General features: G+C 41.0%; 1 pseudogene; it reads right to left on the bottom strand.

Moving 5' to 3' along the window:
* Positions 1-1,292: 1,292 nt before the first annotated feature.
* LOC106589402 (neurexin-1a-like) overlaps positions 1,293-16,265 on the bottom strand; it is a 95,910-nt pseudogene continuing 80,937 nt past the window's right edge.

The following is a 16,265-nucleotide window of genomic DNA, read 5'->3' as shown; positions in this document are numbered from 1 at the left end:
AGGGATAAAGGAATATTGTTGTGTAGGAAATTTGCTAAATAACCTCACCTATGTCATATTTTTGAATAGAAGAGAATAGAATAAAAGTCAAGATAACTTCACTTGGGTAATATTTTATTGACTCGTTTGATCTTCAAAACTATTTTTCATAATAAAGTTCCACTTTATGTTCTTCAAAGAACTGTAACAATAAAAATAAAAGTAAAATACTGTAGAAAAATTGTATATATATAAAATCAAAAGGCTAAATGAACACTTAGATGAAGAACACCACAGTTCAATGCTCCTCCTTCACTTCAGATAGAAACAGAGAGAGGAGAAAGGGAGAAAGAGAGAGGGAGAGAGGCGTCGACTAGAGGGAGAGAGGAACAGAGAGAAATAGGGATAAAGGGATAGATAAAGAGAAGGAATCAATTAGTTACATTTTTCTGTCTAATTTTTAGGTTTTATAACTACTATGTCTTTAATGCTTTATGTCCCGCCCCCAGTCTGATTCCCATGCATGTGATTGGTTGGCAATATTGCTTGGATGACCTGGGGGAGCGTGCTTGCCGACAAAAGTTAGAAATACAATGTCCAGATTAGTCACAATGGAGACTACTGCCTGTTCTGGACAGTGAATTTCTATCTACTCTGTTCTTACAGTAGGCATGTGTCTCAAATGGCACCCTATTACCTGTGCACTACTTTTGATCAGAGCCATGTAGGTTTAGGGTTAGCACTAATAGTGCACTACTTTAAACATCTGCCATTTGAGACATACACAGTCTTATATGCACTGAATGACATCATAGTCACACCTTTAACCTTCTCCACAGAGCCCCCCCGCCCCACTCCCTCCTGGCTGGAATTTATCACATGGACAACGAGAGGGACAATCAACCAATGTGAACACACAGGATGCTCGGAGAGGGAGGGCCAATGAAAGTAAAGCAACGCAAATTCTATTAGCCAATGGCATCATGAACAGCTCTATCATTATAGAAACACATGATAACACTTAGTATTCTGTTTTTGATTATTTTACAGACATTTTTTTTTGTAATATAAAACGTTCATCAGAGCACGTATAGTTGTCTATAGGACAGGCTTTAAAACAGGGCTGGGCCTGTGGCAGGAGGACATACCCAGCCTTTACACCAGGGTTACTCACTAAACCACAACCCAAAACAAACACACCATCCTGGCTCTCAGAGGCCCTGGAGCCTGGTCACACTCTTTTAGTCAGTTGTATCTGCTGTGTGTTGGAGGCGATGGAACGTTGTTGTGTGTACAGCATTTGTCCTGTCTTCTTATTGATGATTGCTATATGACGTTAGTTCTGAAGTTAGCTTATCCTGTTATGTGTTGTCTGTCTGTCACTATTAAGCCCCGTAATAATTGGCCCTCGGGTGGTGGATCATGTGGTAGGCTTTGGTGAGCCAGGTGGTAGGTTATGGCTGTGCTGGGTTTAGGAGTAACCCCTTTAGTCTCTGCTCTGTTAGAAACACATGGAGTAAGATAATTCAACGTGCAACAATTTCCCCAAAGAGTCTAAACTGCCCACATGTTCATCATCATTCTTCTTTTTCTTCATCATCGACTTCAGCATTATCATAATAATATCATCATTATCGCAGATATCGTTGCCACCGGTCAGGGATGAAGCTCTGGTAATGAAGCTCTTGTGGTGTTGTAGGAGGTGTGTGTGAGTGTGTGTGTGTTGTGTGTTTTGTGTAGGTAGGTAAGTAGGTAGTTCTGGTGTCTCTGGTCTCCTCTCCAGAGTCAAAGTCTCTCGTTTTCATAGTCTGGATGGGTTGATACAACGTTGTAACGTATGTTGTATAACGTTGGAAAATAAATGTCCCAGCAACATTTCAAACACACACAGCTCCTTTTTCCACGTACACGCCCTACTCCGTCCCTCCCCAGCGAGTCGGGCAAACAGAGCCACCATGGCAACCCTGGTGGGTGTGACTCTTCCGGTCTTACTGGCGTGGTAACGTCCATTCTGCTGACTGGTGGGCTAGGGTTAGGGGCAGGGTTCAGGTAATCTGGTGTTCCCCCATTGGACAACACCAGCCTTACACAAAATTGAAACTGGGAGTTTATCAGGGTGTTAATCTGGATATACTGATTTTGACTCCGTACGACAGAACACTAGCGTTTTTTTTGTGTTCTTTCCCAGTCTGCCCCTCTCTCTGAGTCTACAGAACAGTTTATAGCAGGGAGAGACAGGGGGCTGGTCCTGTACTGGGAGTCTACCTGGTGATTACTCTGCTTGTCATTACGGTTATTCTGGTTGAACACAGGCCTCACACAGAGAGGCTGTGGTTAGTGGTTACTATTACTGTACAGTATGGGTCTCTGCCCTCATGGCAGTCTCTTTGTCTCTGTGTGTTTCTTTTCTTTTCTCTGTGTGTGTGTGTGTGTGTGTGTGTGTGTGTGTGTGTGTGTGTCTCAGGGCATGTCCTCCTGTATGTGTGCATATGTCTGTATAAGTGTAGATGTGTATATGTAAATGTCATAAGGGTGTCCCTCCCCTCCTCACACGTAGTACTCCTTGTCTTTGTTCTTCTTGTTCTTGGAGATCTTGGCGATGCCCAGCGGCTTGTCCTTGGTGCTGCCGTTAGGCTGGGTGGCAGAGTTACTGATGTAGTTGCGGCTCTCGTCCACGTGGTAGGAGCCCTCGTCGCGGTTGCGGTACTTGTACATGGCGTAGAGCAGGATGAGGATGCAGAGGGCAGCGGCCGCCACGATGCCCACCACCATGCCCGTGGTGCTGCTGGACTCCCTCACTACCTCTGATGTCCCCGGGAACGGCTTGACCTCCGGGAGAGGGGGGTGGGCTGCTGGAGGGTGGATAACGGGAGAGGGGAAGGGAGATGGGGACAGTGAGAGTTGTCTATAGAGTCCAACATTTTTCTCCATGTTAGTTGCCATCATTGTCCATATTTCTGTTTAGTCTGAAGTTGTTTTTGCTTTGGTTTTTGTTTGGTTTGAAACTGTAAAGTGTCTTTGGATTCTAGAAAAGCGCTATATAAATTCTAAATATTATTAGTATTATTCATGGAAAATGATATAGAAGAGTGCTCTACAGTTTCACTTGCAGCAATTATGAAAGTGTGTGATCTTAGGATAAACCTGCTGCACATTAAACCTACATGTTTCTCCAGTCTACTAGCCATACTGTAAGTGTGTGAGGGCAGTAAATGTTTCTCCAGTCTATTAGCCATACTGTTACTGTGTGAGGGTAGTAAATGTTTCTATAGTCTAAAAGCCATACTATTAGTGTGTGAGGGTAGTAAATGTATCTCCAGTCTACTAGCCATACTGTTAGTGTGTGAGGGTAGTACATGTTTCTCCAGTCTACTAGCCATACTGTTAGTGTGTGAGGGTAGTACATGTTTCTATACTCTACTAGCCATACTGTTAGTGTATGAGGGTAGTAAATGTTTCTCCAGTCTACTAGCCATAGTGTTAGTGTGTAGGAGGGTAGTAAATTATTCTCTAGTCTACTAGCCATACTGTTAGTGTGTGAGGGTAGTAAATGTTTCTCCAGTCTACTAGCCATACTGTTAGTGTGTGAGGGTAGCAAATGTTTATCCAGTCTACCTGCCATACTGTTAGTGTGTGAGGGTAGTAAATGTATCCTCAGTCTACTAGCCATACTGTTAGTGTGTGAGGGTAGTAAATGTTGCTCCAGTCTACTAGCCATTGTGTCAGTGTGTGAGGGTAGTAAATGATTCTATAGTCTACTAGCCTTACTATTAGTGTGTGAGGGTAGTAAATGTTTCTATAGTCTACTAGCCATACTGTTAGTGTGTGAGGGTAGTACATGTTTCTCCAGTCTACTAGCCATACTGTTAGTGTGTGAGGGTAGTAAATGTTGCTCCAGTCTACTAGCCATACTGTTAGTGTGTGAGGGTAGTCCATGTTTCTCCAGTCTACTAGCCATATTGTTAGTGTGTGAGGGTAGTACATGATTCTCCAGTCTACTAGCCATATTGTTAGTGTGTGAGGGTAGTACATGTTTCTCCAGTCTACTAGCCATACTGTTAGTGTGTGAGGGAAGTAAATGTTTCTCCAGTCTACTAGCCATACTGTTCGTGAGGGTAGAAAGTGTTTCTCCAGTCTACTAGCCATACGGATAGTTTGAGAGGGTAGTAAATGTTTCTCTAGTCTACTAGCCATACTGTAAGTGTGTGAGGGTAGGAAATGTTTCTCCAGTCTACTATACATAATGATAGTATGTAAGTGAAGTAAATATTTCTCCAGTCTACTAGCCATACTGCTAGTGTGTGAGGGTAGTAAATGTTTCTCCAGTCTACTAGCCATACTGTTAGTGTGTGAGGGTAGTAAATGTTTCTATAGTCTACTAGCCATACTGTTAGTGTGTGAGGGTAGTAAATGTTTCTATAGTCTACTAGCCATACTGTTAGTGGTTGAGGGTAGTAAATGTTTCCCTAGTCTACTAGCCATACTGTTAGTGTGTGAGGGTAGAAAATGTTTCCATAGTCTACTAGCCATACTGTTAGTGTGTGAGGGTAGTAAATGATTCTCTAGTCTACTAGCCATACTGTTAGTGTGTGAGGGTAGTAAATGTTTCCCTAGTCTACTAGCCATACTGTTAGTGTGTGAGGGTAGAAAATGTTTCTATAGTCTACTAGCCATACTGTTAGTGTGTGAGGGTAGTTCATGTTTCTATAGTCTACTAGCCATACTGTTAGTGTGTGAGGGTAGTAAATGTTTCTATAGTCTACTAGCCATGCTATTAGTGTGTGAGGGTAGTAAATATTTATCCAGTCTACTAACTATACTGTTCGTGTGTGAGGGTAGTAAATGTTTCTCCAGCCTATTAGCCGTACTGTGTGAGAGGGTAGTAAATGTTTCTCCAGTCTACTAGCCATACTGTTAGTGTGTGAGGGTAGTAAATGTTTCTCCAGTCTACTAGCCATACTGTTAGTGTGTGAGGGTAGAAAATGTTTCTCCAGTCTACTAGCCATACTGTTAGTGTGTGAGGGTAGTAAATGTTTCTCCAGTCTACTAGCCATGCTGTTAGTCTGTGAGGGTAGTAAATGTTTCTCCAGTCTATTAGCCATACCGTTAGTGTGTGAGGGTAATACATGTTTCTCCAGTCTACTAGCCATACTGTTAGTGTGTGAGGGTAGTAAATGTTTCTCCAGTCTGCTAGCCATACTGTTAGTGTGTGAGGGTAGTACATGTTTCTATAGTCTACTAGCCATACTGTTACTGTGTGAGGGTAGTACATGTTTCTATAGTCTACTAGCCATACTGTTAGTGTGTGAGTGAAGTAAATGTTTCTCCAGTCTACTAGCCATACTGTTAGTGTGTGAGGGTAGTAACATTTGCTATAGTCTACTAGACATACTGTTTGTGTGTGAGGGTAGTAAATGTTTGTCCAGTCTACTAGCCATACTGTTAGTGTGTGAGGGTAGTAAATGTTTCTCCAGTCTACTAGCCATACTGTTAGTGTGTGAGGGTAGTAAATGTTTCTCCAGTCTACTAGCCATACTGTTAGTGTGTGAGGGTAGTACATGTTTCTCGAGTCTACTAGCCATACTGTTAGTGTGTGAGGGTAGTAAATGTTTCTATAGTCTACTAGCCAAACTGTTAGTGTGTGAGGGTAGTAAATGTTTCTCCAGTATGCTAGCCATACTGCTCATGAGGGTAGTAAATGTTTCTCCAGTCTACTAGCCATACTGTTAGTGTGTGAAGGTAGCAAATGTTTCTCTAGTCTACAGGCCATACGGTTAGTTTGAGAGGGTAGTAAATGATTCTCCAGTCTATTAGCCGTACTGTGTGTCAGGGTAGTAAATGTTTCTCCAGTCTACTAGACATACGGTTAGTTTGAGAAGGTAGTAAATGTTTCTCTAGTCTACTAGCCATACTGTTAGTGTGTGAGGGTAGTAAATGTTTCTCCAGTCTACTCGCCATACTGTTCGTGTGTGAGGGTAGTAAATGTTTCTCCAGCCTGCTAGCCATACTGTTAGTGTGTGAGGTTAGAAAATGTTTCTCTAGCCTACTATCCATACTGTTAGTGTTTGAGGGTAGTAAAAGTTTCTCCAGTCTACTAGCCATACTGTTAGTATGGGGGGGTTGTAAATGTTTCTATAGTCTACTAGCCATACTGTTACTGTGTGAGGGTAGTACATGTTTCTATAGTCTACTAGCCATACTGTTAGTGTGTGAGGGTAGTACATGTTTCTCTAGTCTACTAGCCATACTGTTAGTGTGTGAGGGTAGTAAATGTTTCTATAGTCTACTAGCCATACTGTTAGTGTGTGAGGGTAGTACATGTTTCTATAGTCTACTAGCCATACTGTTAGTGTGTGAGGGTAGTAAATGTTTCTATAGTCTACTAGCCATACTGTTAGTGTGTGAGGGTAGTGAATGTTTCTCCAGTCTACAGGCCAAACTGTTAGTGTGTGAGGGTAGTAAATGTTTCTCCAGTATGCTAGCCATACTGCTCATGAGGGTAGTAAATGTTTCTCCAGTCTACTAGCCATAATGTTAGTGTCTGGGGGTAGTACATGTTTCTCCAGTCTACTAGCCATACTGTTAGTGTGTGAAGGTAGCAAATGTTTCTCTAGTCTACAGGCCATACGGTTAGTTTGAGAGGGTAGTAAATGTTTCTACAGTCTACTAGCCATACTGTTAGTGTGTGAGGTTAGTAAATGATTCTCCAGTCTATTAGCCGTACTGTGTGTGAGGGTAGTAAATGTTTCTCCAGTCTACTAGCCATACTGTTAGTGTGTAGGAGGGTAGTAAATGATTCTCTAGTCTACTAGCCATACTGTTAGTGTGTGAGGTTAGAAAATGTTTCTCTAGTCTACTATCCATACTGTTAGTGTTTGAGGGTAGTAAAAGTTTCTCTAGTCTACTAGCCATACTGTTAGTATGTGAGGGTAGTACATGTTTCTATGGTCTACTAGCCATACTGTTAGTGTGTGAGGGTAGTACATGTTTCTCGAGCCTACTAGCCATATTGTTAGTGTGTGAGGGTAGTAAATGTTTCTACAGTCTACTAGCCACACTGTCAGTGTGGGCGGGTAATACATGTTTCTCCAGTCTACTAGCCATACTGTTAGTGTATGAGGGTAGGAAATATTCATCCAGTCTACCTGCCATACTGTTAGTGTGCGAGGGTAGGAAATGTTTCTGTAGTCTAATAGCCATACTGTCACATCCTGACCAGTGAGAAGGACCAGTTTGCCATAGTAGAATGGTCAGGGCGTGGCAGGGGGGTTGTTTTGTGTTTTTTGGGGTTGGTTTGTGTCTAGGGGAATTTCTTTTAGTTTTCTGTTTCTATGTTTCATTTTCCATGTGTGGCCGAGTATGGTTTCCAATCAGAGGCTTTCGTTGTCTCTGATTGGAAGCCATACTTAGGCAGCCTGTTTTTCTTTGGGTTTTGTGGGTGTTTATTTTCCGTTTAGTGATTGTATCTGACGAAACTGTTGAGCGTTTATTATTTTGTTGTTATAGTGCATTCATTAAAATCCAAAGATGAGCAGTATACACGCTGCCCCTTGGTCTAATCCTTTCGACGCTTGTTATACATACTGTTAGTGTGTGAGGGTAGTAAATGTTTCTCCATTCTAGTAGCCATACTGTTAGTGTGTGAGGGTAGTAAATGTTTATCCATTCTAGTAGCCATACTGTTAGTGTGTGAAGGTAGCAAATGTTTATCCAGTCTACTAGCCACACTGTTAGTCTGTGAGGTTAGTAAATATTTCTCCAGCCTAGTAGCCATACCGTTAGTGTGTGAGGGTAGTAAATGTTTCTCCAGTCTACTGGCCATACTCTTAGTGTGTAGGAGGGTAGTAAATTATTCTCTTGTCTACTAGCCATACGGTAGTAGTGCGAAGGTAGGAAATGTTTCTGTAGTCTAATAGCCATACTGTCACATTCTGACCAGTGAGAAGGATCATTTTGCCATAGTAGAATGGTCAGGGCGTGGCAGGGGGGTTGTTTTGGGGATGGTTTGTTTCTAGGGGAATTTGTTCTAGTTTTCTGTTTCTATGTTTCATTTTCCATGTGTGGCCGAGTATGGTTTCCAATCAGAGGCAGTTGTCTTTCGTTGTCTCTGATTGGAAGCCATACTTAGGCAGCCTGTTTTTCTTTGGGTTTCGTGCGTGTTTATTTTCCGTTTAGTGATTGTACCTGACGAAACTGTTGAGCGTTGATTATTTTGTTGTTGAAGTGCATTCATTAAAATCCAAACATGAGCAGTATACATGCCGCGCCTTGGTCTAATCCTTTCGACGCTTGTTATACATACTGTTAGTGTGTGAGGATAGTACATGTTTCTTCAGTCTACTAGCCATACTGTTAGTGTGTGAGGGTGGTAAATGTTTCTCCAGTCTAGTAGCCAAACTGTTAGTGAGTGAGGGTAGTAAATGTTTCTATAGTCTACTAGCCATACTGTTACTGTGTGAGGGTAGTACATGTTTCTATAGTCTACTAGCCATACTGTTAATGTGTGAGTGTAGTAAATGTTTCCCCAGTCTACTAGCCATACTGTTTGTGTGTGAGGGTAGTAAATGTTTCTCTAGTCTACTAGCCATACTGTTAGTGTGTGAGGGTAGTAAATGTTTCTCTAGTCTACTAGCCATGCTGTCCGTGTGTGAGGATAGTAAATGTTTCTCTAGTCTACTAGCCATACTGTTAGTGTGTGAGGGTAGTAAATGTTTCTCTAGTCTACTAGCCATACTGTTAGTGTGTGAGGGTAGTAAATGTTTCTCCAGTCTACTAGCCACACTGTTAGTGTGTGAGGGTAGTAAATGTTTCTCTAGTCTACTAGCCATACTGTTAGTGTGTGAGGGTAGTAAATGTTTCTCTAGTCTACTAGCCATGCTGTTCGTGTGTGAGGGCAGTAAATGTTTCTCCAGTCTACTGGCCATACTGTTTGTGTGTGAGGGTAGTAAATGTTTCTCCAGTCTACTAGCCATACTGTTAGTGTGTGAGGGTAGTAAATGTTTCTCTAGTCTACTAGCCATGCTGTTCGTGTGTGAGGGCAGTAAATGTTTCTCCAGTCTACTGGCCATACTGTTCGTGTGTGAGGGTAGTAAATGTTTCTACAGTCTACTAGCCATACTGTTAGTGTGTGAGGGTAGTAAATGTTTCTCCAGTCTGCTAGCCATACTGTTAGTGTGTAGGAGGGCAGTATATGATTCTATAGTCTACTAGCCATTCTGTTAGTGTGTGAGGGTAGTACATGTTTCTATAGTCTTCTAGCCATACTGTTAATGTGTGAGGATAGTAAATGTTTCAATAGTCTACTATACATAATGATAGTATGTAAGTGAAGTAAATATTTCTCCAGTCTACTAGCCATTCTGCTAGTGTGTGAGGGTAGTAAATGTTTATCCAGTCTGGTAGCCATACTGTTAGTGTGTGAGGGTAGTAAATGTTTCTATAGTCTACTAGCCATACTGTTAGTGTGTGAGGGTAGTAAATGATTCTATAGTCTACTAGCCATGCTATTAGTGTGTGAGGGTAGTAAATGTTTCTATAGTCTACTAGCCATACTGTTAGTGTGTGAGGGTAGTAAATGTTTCTATAGTCTACTAGCCATGCTATTAGTGTGTGAGGGTAGTAAATGATTCTATAGTCTACTAGCCATGCTATTAGTGTGTGAGGGTAGTAAATGTTTCTATAGTCTACTAGCCATACTGTTAGTGTGTGAGGGTAGTAAATGTTTCTATAGTCTACTAGCCATACTGTTTGTGTGTGAGGGTAGTAAATTATTCTCTAGTCTACTAGCCATACTGTTAGTGTGTGAGGGTAGTAAATGATTCTATAGTCTACTAGCCATGCTATTAGTGTGTGAGGGTAGTAAATGTTTCTATAGTCTACTAGCCATACTGTTAGTGTGTGAGGGTAGTAAATGTTTCTACAGTCTACTAGCCATGCTATTAGTGTGTGAGGGTAGTAAATATTTATCCAGTCTACTAACTATACTGTTCGTGTGTGAGGGTAGTAAATGTTTCTCCAGCCTATTAGCCGTACTGTGTGAGAGGGTAGTAAATGTTTCTCCAGCCTATTAGCCGTACTGTGTGAGAGGGTAGTAAATGTTTCTATAGTCTACTAGCCATACTGTTAGTGTGTGAGGGTAGTAAATGTTTCTCCAGTCTACTAGCCATACTGTTAGTGTGTGAGGGTAGTAAATGTTTCTCCAGTCTACTAGCCATACTGTTAGTGTGTGAGGGTAGTAAATGTTTCTCCAGTCTACTAGCCATACTGTTAGTGTGTGAGGGTAGTAAATGTTTCTCCAGTCTACTAGCCATACTGTTAGTCGGTGAGGGTAGTAAATGTTTCTCCAGTGTACTAGCCATACAGTTAGTGTGTGAGGGTAGAAAATGTTTCTCTAGTCTACTAGCCATACTGTTAGTGTGTGAGGGTAGTAAATGTTTCTCCAGTCTACTAGCCATACTGTTAGTGTGTGAGGGTAGTAAATGTTTCTATAGTCTACTAGACATACTGTTAGTGTGTGAGGGTAGTAAATGTTTCTCCAGTCTACTAGCCACACTGTTAGTGTGTGAGGGTAGTAAATGTTATTCCAGTCTACTAGCCATACTGTTAGTGTGTGAGGGTAGTAAATGTTATTCCAGTCTACTAGCCATACTGTTAGTGTGTGAGGGTAGTAAATGTTTCTCCAGTCTACTAGCCATACTGTTAGTGTGTGAGGGTAGTAAATGTTATTCCAGTCTACTAGCCATACTGTTAGTGTGTGAGGGTAGTAAATGTTTCTCCAGTCTACTAGCCATACTGTTAGTGTGTGAGGGTAGTAAATGTTATTCCAGTCTACTAGCCATACTGTTAGCGTGTGATGGTCGTAAATGTTTCTCCAGTCTACTAGCCATACTGTTAGTGTGTGAGGGTAGTAAATGTGTCTCCAGTCTACTAGCCATACTGTTAGTGTGCGAGGGTAGTAAATGTTTCTCCAGTCTGCTAGCCATACTGTTAGTGTGTGAGGGTAGTAAATTATTCTCTAGTCTACTAGCCATACTGTTAGTCTGTGAGGTTAGTAAATGTTTCTCTAGTCTACTATCCATAATGATAGTATGTAAGTGAAGTAAAAGTTTCTCAAGTCTACTAGCCATACTGTTAGTGTGTGAGGGTAGTAAATGTTTTTCCAGTCTACCAGCCATACTGTTATTGTGCGAGGGTAGGAAATATTTCTGTAGTCAACTAGCCATACTGTTAGTGTGTGAGGGTAGTAAATGTTTCTCTAGTCTACTAGCCATACTGTTAGTGTGTGAGGGTAGTAAATGTTTCTCTAGTCTACTAGCCATACTGTTAGTGGTTGAGGGTAGTTAAAGTTTCTCCAGTCTACTAGCCATACTGTTAGTGTGTGAGGGTAGTAAATGTTTCTCCAGTCTACTAGCCACACTATTAGTGTGTGAGGGTAGTAAATGTTATTCCAGTCTACTAGCCATACTGTTAGTGTGTGAGGGTAGTAAATGTTATTCCAGTCTACTAGCCATACTGTTAGTGTGTGAGGGTAGTAAATGTTTCTCCAGTCTACTAGCCATACTATTAGTGTGTGAGGGTAGTAAATGTTATTCCAGTCTACTAGCCATACTGTTAGTGTGTGAGGGTAGTAAATGTTTCTCCAGTCTACTAGCCATACTATTAGTGTGTGAGGGTAGTAAATGTTATTCCATTCTACTAGCCATACTGTTAGCGTGTGATGGTCGTAAATGTTTATCCAGTCTACTAGCCATACTGTTAGTCTGTGAGGGTAGTAAATATGTCTCCAGTCTACTAGCCATACTGTTAGTGTGCGAGGGTAGTAAAAGTTTCTCCAGTCTGCTAGCCATACTGTTAGTGTGTGAGGGTAGTAAATTATTCTCTAGTCTACTAGCCATACTGTTAGTCTGTGAGGTTAGTAAATGTTTCTCTAGTCTACTATCCATAATGATAGTATGTAAGTGAAGTAAAAGTTTCTCAAGTCTACTAGCCATACTGTTAGTGTGTGAGGGTAGTAAATGTTTTCCAGTCTACCAGCCATACTGTTATTGTGCGAGGGTAGGAAATATTTCTGTAGTCAACTAGCCATACTGTTAGTGTGTGAGGGTAGTAAACGTTTCTCTAGTCTACTAGCCATACTGTTAGTTTGTGAGGGTAGTAAACGTTTCTCTAGTCTACTAGCCATACTGTTAGTGGTTGAGGGTAGTTAAAGTTTCTCCAGTCTACTAGCCATACTGTTAGTGTGTGTGGGTAGTAAATGTTTCTCCAGTCTACTAGCCATACTGTTAGTGTGTGTGGGTAGTAAATGTTTCTCCAGTCTACTAGCCATACTGTTAGTGTGTGAGGGTAGTAAATATTTCTATAGTCTACTAGCCATACTGTTAGTGTGTGAGGGTAGTAAAAGTTTCCCTAGTCTACTAGCCATACTGTTAGTGTGTGAGGGTAGTAAATATTTCTATAGTCTACAAGCCATACTGTTAGTGTGTGAGGCTAGTAAATTATTCTCTAGTCTACAAGCCATACTGTTAGTCTGTGAGGTTAGTAAATGTTTCTCTAGTCTACTATCCATAATGATAGTATGTAAGTGAAGTAAATGTTTCTCCAGTCTACTAGCCATACTGTTCGTGTGTGAGGGTAGTAAATGTTTCTATAGTCTACTAGCCATACTGTTAATGTGTGAGTGTAGTAAATGTTTCCCCAGTCTACTAGCCATACTGTTTGTGTGTGAGGGTAGTAAATGTTTCTCTAGTCTACTAGCCATACTGTTAGTGTGTGAGGGTAGTAAATGTTTCTCTAGTCTACTAGCCATGCTGTCCGTGTGTGAGGATAGTAAATGTTTCTCTAGTCTACTAGCCATACTGTTAGTGTGTGAGGGTAGTAAATGTTTCTCTAGTCTACTAGCCATACTGTTAGTGTGTGAGGATAGTAAATGTTTCTCTAGTCTACTAGCCATACTGTTAGTGTGTGAGGGTAGTAAACGTTTCTCTAGTCTACTAGCCATACTGTTAGTGTGTGAGGGTAGTAAATGTTTCTCTAGTCTACTAGCCATACTGTTAGTGTGTGAGGATAGTAAATGTTTCTCTAGTCTACTAGCCACACTGTTAGTGTGTGAGGGTAGTAAATGTTTCTCTAGTCTACTAGCCATACTGTTAGTGTGTGAGGGTAGTAAATGTTTCTCTAGTCTACTAGCCATGCTGTTCGTGTGTGAGGGCAGTAAATGTTTCTCCAGTCTACTGGCCATACTGTTTGTGTGTGAGGGTAGTAAATGTTTCTCCAGTCTACTAGCCATACTGTTAGTGTGTGAGGATAGTAAATGTTTCTCTAGTCTACTAGCCATGCTGTTCGTGTGTGAGGGCAGTAAATGTTTCTCCAGTCTACTGGCCATACTGTTCGTGTGTGAGGGTAGTAAATGTTTCTATAGTCTACTAGCCATACTGTTAGTGTGTGAGGGTAGTAAATGTTTCTCCAGTCTGCTAGCCATACTGTTAGTGTGTAGGAGGGCAGTATATGATTCTATAGTCTACTAGCCATTCTGTTAGTGTGTGAGGGTAGTACATGTTTCTATAGTCTTCTAGCCATACTGTTAATGTGTGAGGATAGTAAATGTTTCAATAGTCTACTATACATAATGATAGTATGTAAGTGAAGTAAATATTTCTCCAGTCTACTAGCCATTCTGCTAGTGTGTGAGGGTAGTAAATGTTTATCCAGTCTACCAGCCATACTGTTAGTTTGTGAGGGTAGTAAACGTTTCTCTAGTCTACTAGCCATACTGTTAGTGGTTGAGGGTAGTTAAAGTTTCTCCAGTCTACTAGCCATACTGTTAGTGTGTGAGGGTAGTAAATGTTTATCCAGTCTGGTAGCCATACTGTTAGTGTGTGAGGGTAGTAAATGATTCTCTAGTCTACTAGCCATACTGTTAGTGTGTGAGGGTAGTAAATGTTTCCCTAGTCTACTAGCCATACTGTTAGTGTGTGAGGGTAGAAAATGTTTCTATAGTCTACTAGCCATACTGTTAGTGTGTGAGGGTAGTTCATGTTTCTATAGTCTACTAGCCATACTGTTAGTGTGTGAGGGTAGTAAATGTTTCTATAGTCTACTAGCCATGCTATTAGTGTGTGAGGGTAGTAAATATTTATCCAGTCTACTAACTATACTGTTCGTGTGTGAGGGTAGTAAATGTTTCTCCAGCCTATTAGCCGTACTGTCTGAGAGGGTAGTAAATGTTTCTCCAGCCTATTAGCCGTAAAGTGTGAGAGGGTAGTAAATGTTTCTATAGTCTACTAGCCATACTGTTAGTGTGTGAGGGTAGTAAATGTTTCTCCAGTCTACTAGCCATACTGTTAGTGTGTGAGGGTTGTAAATGTTTCTCCAGTCTACTAGCCATACAGTTAGTGTGTACGGGTAGTAAATGTTTCTATAGTCTACTACCCATACTGTTAGTGTGTGAGGGTAGTAAATGTTTCTCCAGTCTACTAGCCATACTGTTAGTCGGTGAGGGTAGTAAATGTTTCTCCAGTGTACTAGCCATACAGTTAGTGTGTGAGGGTAGAAAACGTTTATCTAGTCTACTAGCCATACTGTTAGTGTGTGAGGGTAGTAAATGTTTCTCCAGTCTACTAGCCATACTGTTAGTGTGTGAGGGTAGTAAATGTTTCTCCAGTCTACTAGCCATACAGATAGTGTGTGCGGGTAGTAAATGTTTCTATAGTCTACTACCCATACTGTTAGTGTGTGAGGGTAGTAAATGTTTCTCCAGTCTACTAGCCATACTGTTAGTCGGTGAGGGTAGTAAATGTTTCTCCAGTGTACTAGCCATACAGTTAGTGTGTGAGGGTAGAAAACGTTTATCTAGTCTACTAGCCCTACTGTTAGTGTGTGAGGGTAGTAAATATTTCTCCAGTCTACTAGCCATACTGTTAGTGTGTGAGGGTAGTAAATGTTTCTATAATCTACTAGCCATACTGTTAGTGTGTGAGGGTAGTAAATGTTTCTCCAGTCTACTAGCCACACTATTAGTGTGTGAGGGTAGTAAATGTTATTCCAGTCTACTAGCCATACTGTTAGTGTGTGAGGGTAGTAAATGTTATTCCAGTCTACTAGCCATACTGTTAGTGTGTGAGGGTAGTAAATGTTTCTCCAGTCTACTAGCCATACTGTTAGTGTGTGAGGGTAGTAAATGTTATTCCAGTCTACTAGCCATACTGTTAGTGTGTGAGGGTAGTAAATGTTTCTCCAGTCTACTAGCCATACTGTTAGTGTGTGAGGGTAGTAAATGTTTCTCCAGTCTACTAGCCATACTGTTAGCGTGTGATGGTCGTAAATGTTTATCCAGTCTACTAGCCATACTGTTAGTCTGTGAGGGTAGTAAATATGTCTCCAGTCTACTAGCCATACTGTTAGTGTGCGAGGGTAGTAAAAGTTTCTCCAGTCTGCTAGCCATACTGTTAGTGTGTGAGGCTAGTAAATTATTCTCTAGTCTACTAGCCATACTGTTAGTCTGTGAGGTTAGTAAATGTTTCTCTAGTCTACTATCCATAATGATAGTATGTAAGTGAAGTAAAAGTTTCTCAAGTCTACTAGCCATACTGTTAGTGTGTGAGGGTAGTAAATGTTTTTCCAGTCTACCAGCCATACTGTTATTGTGCGAGGGTAGGAAATATTTCTGTAGTCAACTAGCCATACTGTTAGTGTGTGAGGGTAGTAAACGTTTCTCTAGTCTACTAGCCATACTGTTAGTTTGTGAGGGTAGTAAACGTTTCTCTAGTCTACTAGCCATACTGTTAGTGGTTGAGGGTAGTTAAAGTTTCTCCAGTCTACTAGCCATACTGTTAGTGTGTGTGGGTAGTAAATGTTTCTCCAGTCTGGTAGCCATACTGTTAGTGTGTGAGGGTAGTAAATATTTCTATAGTCTACTAGCCATACTGTTAGTGTGTGAGGGTAGTAAAAGTTTCCCTAGTCTACTAGCCATACTGTTAGTGTGTGAGGGTAGTAAATGTTTCTATAGTCTACTAGCCATACTGTTAGTGTGTGAGGGTAGTAAATGATTCTCTAGTCTACAAGCCATACTGTTAGTGTGTGAGGGTAGTAAATGTTTCTCTAGTCTACTATCCATAATGATAGTGTGTAAGTGAAGTAAATGTTTCTCCAGTCTACTAGCCATACTGTTCGTGTGTGAGGGTAGTAAATGTTTCTATAGTCTACTAGCCATACTGTTAGTGTGTGAGGGTAGTAAATGATTCTCTAGTCTACTAGCCATACTGTTAGTATGTGAGGATAGTAAAAGTTTC

Source organism: Salmo salar, chromosome ssa28 (genome assembly GCF_905237065.1).
Source record: "Salmo salar chromosome ssa28, Ssal_v3.1, whole genome shotgun sequence".
Taxonomy (NCBI): Eukaryota; Metazoa; Chordata; class Actinopteri; order Salmoniformes; family Salmonidae; genus Salmo; species Salmo salar.
This window is presented reverse-complemented; position numbering and strand designations above follow the sequence as displayed.